Here is a 7,374-nt window from a genome sequence, read left to right as displayed (position 1 = left end):
CATGCCTGCACATACATACACACATATACATGCACACATACAGATACACACAGGCCCACATGCTTACACAAATGAGAACACACACAGAGATACACACACATGTGTGCACACACATTGATCATACACATGCACACACACACATCACACAGATTCACACACAGGTACACACATTCACAGATGCATACACATCCATACTCACACACGCGTGTGGACATACGTGTGCACACACACATATATGTACCAGCACTCACACATACATACATACTCCCAGACCCATGCACATACCATTTAGTGTTGGTTCTTGAAAACAAAGACTTCTCATTTTAAAGACTTGTTTTTATTAATTATGTATAGGGGTGAGAGTGTGTACATATAGGTATGTGCACATGAGTGCAGATGCCCGTGACTCTGGCCTTGGATCCCCTGGAGCTAGATTTATAAACAGTTATGAGGCACCATGTGGGCACTGGGAATTGAATTTCTGGTCCTTTGGAAGAGCACCACGAAGTCCTCTTAACCTCTGAGCCATCTCTCTAGCCTTGAAAATAAAAATGTGTGGTGACTGCAAAGCCTGAGCCAGCCCATGTAGGTATCTGTGGACACAGTTACACCAGAGATACTCTCAGCCAGCCAGTCTCATTGCCTGGCTGACCTCAGTGAACACCTTTCCCTCTTACTCTCAACACCACTTCGCTGGCCTCTGTTTTACCAGGGCTCTATTGGTTTGGAGGCACAGTTCTGGAACCAGCTATTTTGTTCTGGGATAGATGGCATGAACTGCTTCCTGACTCCCTTTGGCTCTGACAGTCTGTGGGACCACCTTGCTCCAGGCAACATGGAAGTTTAGATGAACATTGCAAAGACAGCTTTCAATTAAATATCAAGGAAAGTGAAACAATATGTTGTTACTATAAAATTTTTTTTATCACATTTTATTTACTTATTTGAAAGTGAAGCTGTTGGCCAGGCAGTGATGGCGCATGCCTTTAATCCCAGCACTTGAGAGGCAGAGGCAGATGGATTTCTGAGTTTAAAGCCAGCCTGGTCTACACAGTGAGTTCCAGGACAGCCAGGGCTATACAAAGAAACCAAAAAAGAGAAAGAAAGAAAGAAAGAAAGAAAGAAAGAAAGAAAGAAAGAAAGAAAGAAAGAAAGAAAGAAAGAAAGAAAGAAAGAAAGAGAAGCTGTGGTCCACTTGTCACTTTGGAGTTCAGAAGACAACTTGCAGGAGTTGGTCCTCTGCTTCTACAATATGGGTTCCAGAGATCAGCCTCAGGTCATCAGGCTTGACAACAAAAACCCTCACTGGCTGAGCCATCTCTCCAGCCCTGACACAGTACAGTGTTTTAAATGAATGCTGATTCATTTTAGGATTTGCCTTTCGATTGTCATGTAGGTCTGACCTTTTCTATTCCCAGATAGAAGTGAATAAGGTCAAACTACTTCATCAGGATGTTGACAAATCTCAGACTGAAGCTTGGAAAGCACCTTAGAGAAGGGCTTGTCTGTTCATGCTCAGGGCTCATCACTAGCACACACATACACACAAACACACACACATACACACACACATAAACACAAACACACACATAACACACACACACATACACACACAAACACACACACACACACAATACATGCATACTTTTGAAACAGAGACTCATTCTGTACCCTAACAAAGCTGCCTTCGAATTGTAGCACATGCAAGCCTCAAACTCATAGCAATTTCCTTGTCTTAGCCTCTTAAACCCCTAAACCTGAAAGGAGTTGTCACTTGGAAAAAGTTTTCAAAGGTTAGCTTTGGCTCTCAGTAAGCACTAGTATTTTCCCCAAATTGATAGGCTGATGCCTGCTTTTATCACACAGGCAGATCACCAGATCCCAAATACCAAATGTCTAATTTAAAATCCAAACAGATTTTTGAAAGAGGAGTCTCCAAGAGGAGGCCTGATAGGACGATGAGACATCCTCTTCCTGAGGGATGACATTTTGGAAGCCCAGTGAAGCTACAGATAATATTAGTGAGACTCCAGCTCACACTGGACGAACCCTTGCTGATTGTGTTAACTTGATACAATGCTTCCAGGAAGCCCTTCTGTCATAGTCCTTCTCTGCCAGGTTACTATTAATACTACGTAGTCAACAGAGGCTTAGCACATGCCAGCAGAGGCTCCTGAGGGCATCCCTTGATCTCATGACCAGAGGAAACCTTTACCCTTTACTTACATTTTCAGTTTCCATGATGGTTAAAGGTGCAGCAACCGCACAACAGTCTTTTCCAGTCTCATCAGGGCATTTAATCCCAGAAATACCCCTTGAGGACCAACACACGCTGAAGAGGCAATAACTATTAATTTCAAAGGCTATGCATTGTATATGTCTTCTGGGTCCCTCGATTGACACCCACTCATATTGTACTTTTGTCTTTCCGCTAAAAGAAGTAGCTCCTGCACATTGGCATAGCCAAAGCACCATCGTCGCCATTCTTGTGCTTCGGAGCCTTTTCTAAGTAAAAGTATGGTTCTTTGAAGACAAGCACTATGACACTAGGACAGTAGACCTAAGAACTGGATGGTCACTAAGTAACATATGCAGGCTGGATACTCTTTTGACACAAAGGGTGATGCCTATCCCGAATGGGAAGGGGCAGAATCCTGCAAGAGCTCATCATGCCATCAAAACCACAATGTAAAACCTTTGCACCGTTTATTTCTAAAATTTCTCCTTTATAATTTTGGATCCAGACTGATCATTAACATCTAAAACTACGGCTGGAGAGATGGCTTAGTGGTTAAGAGCACTGGCTGCTCTTTCAGAGGTCCTGAGTTCAATTCCTAGCAACCACATGGTGACTCACAACCGTCTGATGCCCTCTTCTGGTGTGTCTGAAGACACTGACAGTGTACTCATTTACATAAAATAAATTAAAAAAAACTAGGCCAGGCGTGGTGATGCAAGCCTTTGATCCCAGCACTCGGGAGGCAGAGACAGGCAGATTTCTGAGTTCGAGGCCAGCCTGGTCTACAAAGTGAGTTCCAGGACAGCCAGGGCTATACAGAGAAACCCTGTCTTGAAAAACCAAAAACCAAACCAAAACAAAACATAAAACCACATACGAAAGTCACAGATGAAGAGAACAACTATAATAAAATTGATGAAGATTATTCAACTGACATGTGAGAGACAGGCTGTGTAAAATTGTCCTTCATATGTATCAATTATGCAATTTTTTGTTGTTGCCAATTGACAGAACTGTAAGAAATTTGATGGAAGAGTGTCAGAACACAGTCCAAGATGGAGTCCTATGAGGGGACTTCTGAGTTCTTGTGAAAAAACTGCAAGAAAACAAAAGTCTTGTGACCTCAATTTCTTTCTTTCTTTTTTTTTTTTTTTTTTTGGTTTTTCGAGACAGGGTTTCTCTTTATAGCTCTGGCTGTCCTGGAGCTCACTTTGTAGACCAGGCTGGCCTTGAACTCAGAAATCCGCCTGCCTCTGCCTCCCGAGTGCTGGGGTTAAAGGCGTGCGCCACCACGCCCGGCAACCTCAATTTCTTAAAAAAAAAAAAAACAAGGAATTATTCTTGGGATGTGTTTTAGTGCTGATCCCAGATGTAGTGGATAAGAGTGAGTCTACTTCAGACTATTCATTACGACTGGCTATTGTTGTTTGCTTACATGCCTCTATGGGAAAACATGGTTTTGCCTTGTGTAGTTTGTCCTTGTGATCATACACTCAGTGAAGTTTCTTAAGCCTCAGGATATAAACTGTCTGATGTTCTGAATAAAGATAGCTATTGCATGAAACTTTAATCTGCCTTGTTTTTTAGGCTCCATTCTCTCAAGTTCCACAGCCTTTAGAGTTGTAAACAGAAGGGAAAAAAGAAAACTTAGTGGGGGAAATTAATGTAGCTGGGCCAAATGTATGAAGTAGGATGTGTGCCACTCTGTGCCTTCAGTGCTTTGAAGTTCCAAGATCTGGATCAGCCAAAGCCACCTTGACCAATTTTTTTCTTTTGTTGCAGAATAACCCATCTCAAAAGGTTCTGGTTAACTATAAGACAATAAATGGCATTTAGTTTTTCATTAACCTAGGAGTTTGGTGGGGAATTCTGGTGTCAGCTCAGTCAAGCCTGGATGATCAAGGATGTCATGATTTTTGTGTCCAGAGATCTGCAAACTATTTGTTCTAAGGGACCACACTTGGCCATGAGCAACTGATTAATATCAGATGGAGTGATGTCCTTGTGTGTGTTAGCCATCATATCAATTGGGAGTTATTTATGTGACAGTAGGAACATGCCCAGTAACATGAGAGGGTTAGCCCCTATTATCATGGTTCAAGCCTCTTTCCACGTCATGTTTGCTAATACCCCATTTCTTTTTTGGGGGGAGTAAGATTTATTTATTTATTTAATGTGAATACACTTTCACTTTCTTCAAACACAACAGAAGAGTGCACTGGATCCCAATACAGATGGTTGTAAGCCACCATGTGGTAGCTGGGAATTCAACTCAGGGCCTCTTGAAGAGCAGTCAGTGTTCTTAACCGATGAGCCATCTCTCCAGCACTCCCTCCCCCACCCCACCCCCATTTCTAAGAGAAGGGAAAAAGAACACTTTTCTGTCTCAACTTCTATAGAGAAGTTTTTTTTTCCTTATTGTATACTTTATTTAAAGCTACAAAAATGATAAACAATTAAAGGATAGATGATAACTGGGTACCATTAGTTAGATGTTTAAACCTTGACATATTCACAAGCTCACAGATCCTTGTTCAGCACCAACACTCTATGTAGTCAAAGTCTACTGGAATTCCAAAGTTTTTATCAATTTTACTTTCCTCAAACCCCAATTTTCCTTTGGCCCAGGATTTTATTGCAAATATGTTATCAGTCCATCGATTGACGGCTTCTTTGGCTACTTTATTTGCTTGGCATATCTCCTCCCACAACCTGTGGGTCACATGTATTTTTCTGCTTCTGCCTTAAGTTGTTCCCTTTGGTCTTGAAATGAATTAAGTTCTTTTGCAAGCATGGCTCATTCTTCCATCTCTTGCTGGCCAACTCCAGCTTTCTCAATGCTCTTCTCTAAGTCTGCATTGCTCCTGGCTTCCCTCTGACAGCTGAGAGTTCTGAGCCTCTAACTTGCGCTTCCTGGCATGAAGAGCCTTGCTTGGAAACGCCCAATAGGAATTGGACGTCCCAATCCTCTCGCAGTCAGTCATACCATCATCCACCAAGCTCTGAAGGACTTCCTTCACTGACACGGTGGTGATGCCTTTCTCTTTGGGAGCAAGCTCCTCCAGGTCTTTCCGTTGGAATACATCTTTTGTCTCAAAAAAAAAAAAAAAAAACCAAAACAAAACAAAAAAACAAAAAAAAAAAAAAAAAAAAAAACACTCCATCATCCGGGTTCTCTTTTCCTTCCTACTCAGACTTCTTTTCTTTAACATGGTGGGCACACAGCGGCATCCCTGTTTGAGTCTGGCACCAACAACCGCGTGGGGTGGGAAGGACCGGAAGAAGTGCAGAGGGAGGTGCAACGGCCCCTGGCAGCCCTCCTAGGGCAGCTCTGTAGAGAAGTTTTAATCCATCAAACAAGACCTCCTAAATCTGTGTGGTCCAGATGGAATACAGACACACCATTAGCACACAGTTTTAAGCCCTCTGGCTAGAATCTTTTAGTACACACCTTTAATCCCAAACTGTCTTATTAAGGGGCAGACAAAATAAGTCAGAGAAAGATTTGACAGAGTGAATTAGAGTTAGGATAGGACCAACTTTCAGGAGAAAAGCTATTTAAGAGCAGGAGAGAGAGAGAGAGAGAGAGAGAGAGAGAGAGAGAGAGAGAGAGAGAGAGAGAGAGAGAGAACAGACAGAGAGGAGAGAAAGGAGAGGAGAGAGGAGGGTGGAGAGAGGAGAGGGAAAGAAGGAAGTGGGGGAGAAGGAGAGGGAGAGGAGAGATCAGATCATCAGTGAGTTGTGAGTTGAGGAAATGAGGAGTCAGTGCAATGAGTGCAGTGCAGTGCAGTGGAGTTGAGCTCCTTCATGAGTTCCTGCAGTTGAGCAGGCAGAAGCAGTTGAAGCTAGAGGATAAGAAGGAGCCAGATGATTAGAACAAATTGCCAGAGTCAGTTAGAGGCCACGTAGAGCAATTCAGTGAGAAGCTGAGAGAAGCCAGATTGAATCAGTCAGCTTGGGGAGAAATTTTGAGCCAGAGCAGATGATTTGAACCAGTCACCCAGAGTTCAAAAAGAACCAGAAAGGGTGAACATAAACCTCAACAGTAAACCTCTGAGATGACAATTTTTACATCAGGCAAATAAAGGTTACATTTATAAGGTAGTGACATCACCTGGGTTGCTTTCCAGAGCCCACTACTGTAACCTGAAGAGGAGCTAGAAGTTAGATGTTCCTAGGGTCCTGCAGACTGTGTGATGAAATCTAAGCCTTGATCTCAAGAGCAGTGGGAAGTCATAAGATGCTTTAGAAAGAAAAAGATCAAGCACTGAAAGACTCCGAGAGGAGCCCCTCGCTCAGGCCTCAGGATAATAGCAGATCCCCAAGAACTCACGAGAGACGAAGCTTGATGCAAACCATATGAGGCTTTATTCGGGGAAAGCCAGAGCTCTGGGGACGACTCATATCCCACACAGGGGTAGAGGAGTCGACCTCGAGGGGAAAGGGGTCCCAGTTTTTATAGGCCCTCAGGGGGAAAGGAAAAGGGGAGGAGTAGGGGATTTCCAGATCTAAACAATGTCTACTCTCAAGAAATGGGTATGGGAGGGGTACAAGGAAAGAGTCTGGTGCAGGTGCAGCAACTCCGGATTGGCCCGACTGTGGTTGCTGGGGAGATTTTCCGACTCTTCCCCAGCAACCAATATCACAAACACTTGGCAATGGGCTTCATCAGTGGGCACACACATGGGTTCAAGGAGCATTAGCAGACACGGGTTCAAGGAGTGGCCAGAGCATTGTGCACCTCTATTTTTCTAAATCAGTGACCAGGCTGGCCACAATGAAATCTATTTTGCCAATTTCAAGACTTCTGTGACCTTTTACATTCTGTCAGGATCTTTCAGCACTTTGGTTGAGAAGATAACAGCAATACTTCTAGGTTTTTTATTTTTGTTTTTTTAACTTTCTATTGATTATTTGTGACTGTCATGCCATGCACCCCAGTCCTGTTCATCTCCCCATTGCCTCATATCCACCCTTCACCCTTGTAACCTTCTATCCCCACAATAAAACACACAAAACAAATACCCCCCCAATAAATAAATAAAAATTAAAACAAGCCGGGCGTTGGTGGCACATGCCTTTAATCCCAGCACTTGGGAGGCAGAGGCAGGGGGACTTCTGAGTTCGAAGCCAGC

General features: G+C 43.3%; 1 pseudogene; it reads right to left on the bottom strand.

The window, feature by feature from the left end:
• Window positions 1-4,773: 4,773 nt before the first annotated feature.
• Window positions 4,774-5,451, bottom strand: LOC110301036 (meiotic nuclear division protein 1 homolog pseudogene; annotated as a pseudogene).
• Between the last annotated feature and the right edge of the window lie 1,923 nt (window positions 5,452-7,374).

The sequence above is a fragment of the Mus caroli genome, unplaced genomic scaffold (genome assembly GCF_978045245.1).
Source record: "Mus caroli unplaced genomic scaffold, Mus_caroli_1 scaffold_11, whole genome shotgun sequence".
Taxonomy (NCBI): Eukaryota; Metazoa; Chordata; class Mammalia; order Rodentia; family Muridae; genus Mus; species Mus caroli.
Note: the sequence above shows the minus strand (reverse complement) of the source record. Positions and strands in the feature narration are given on the sequence as shown.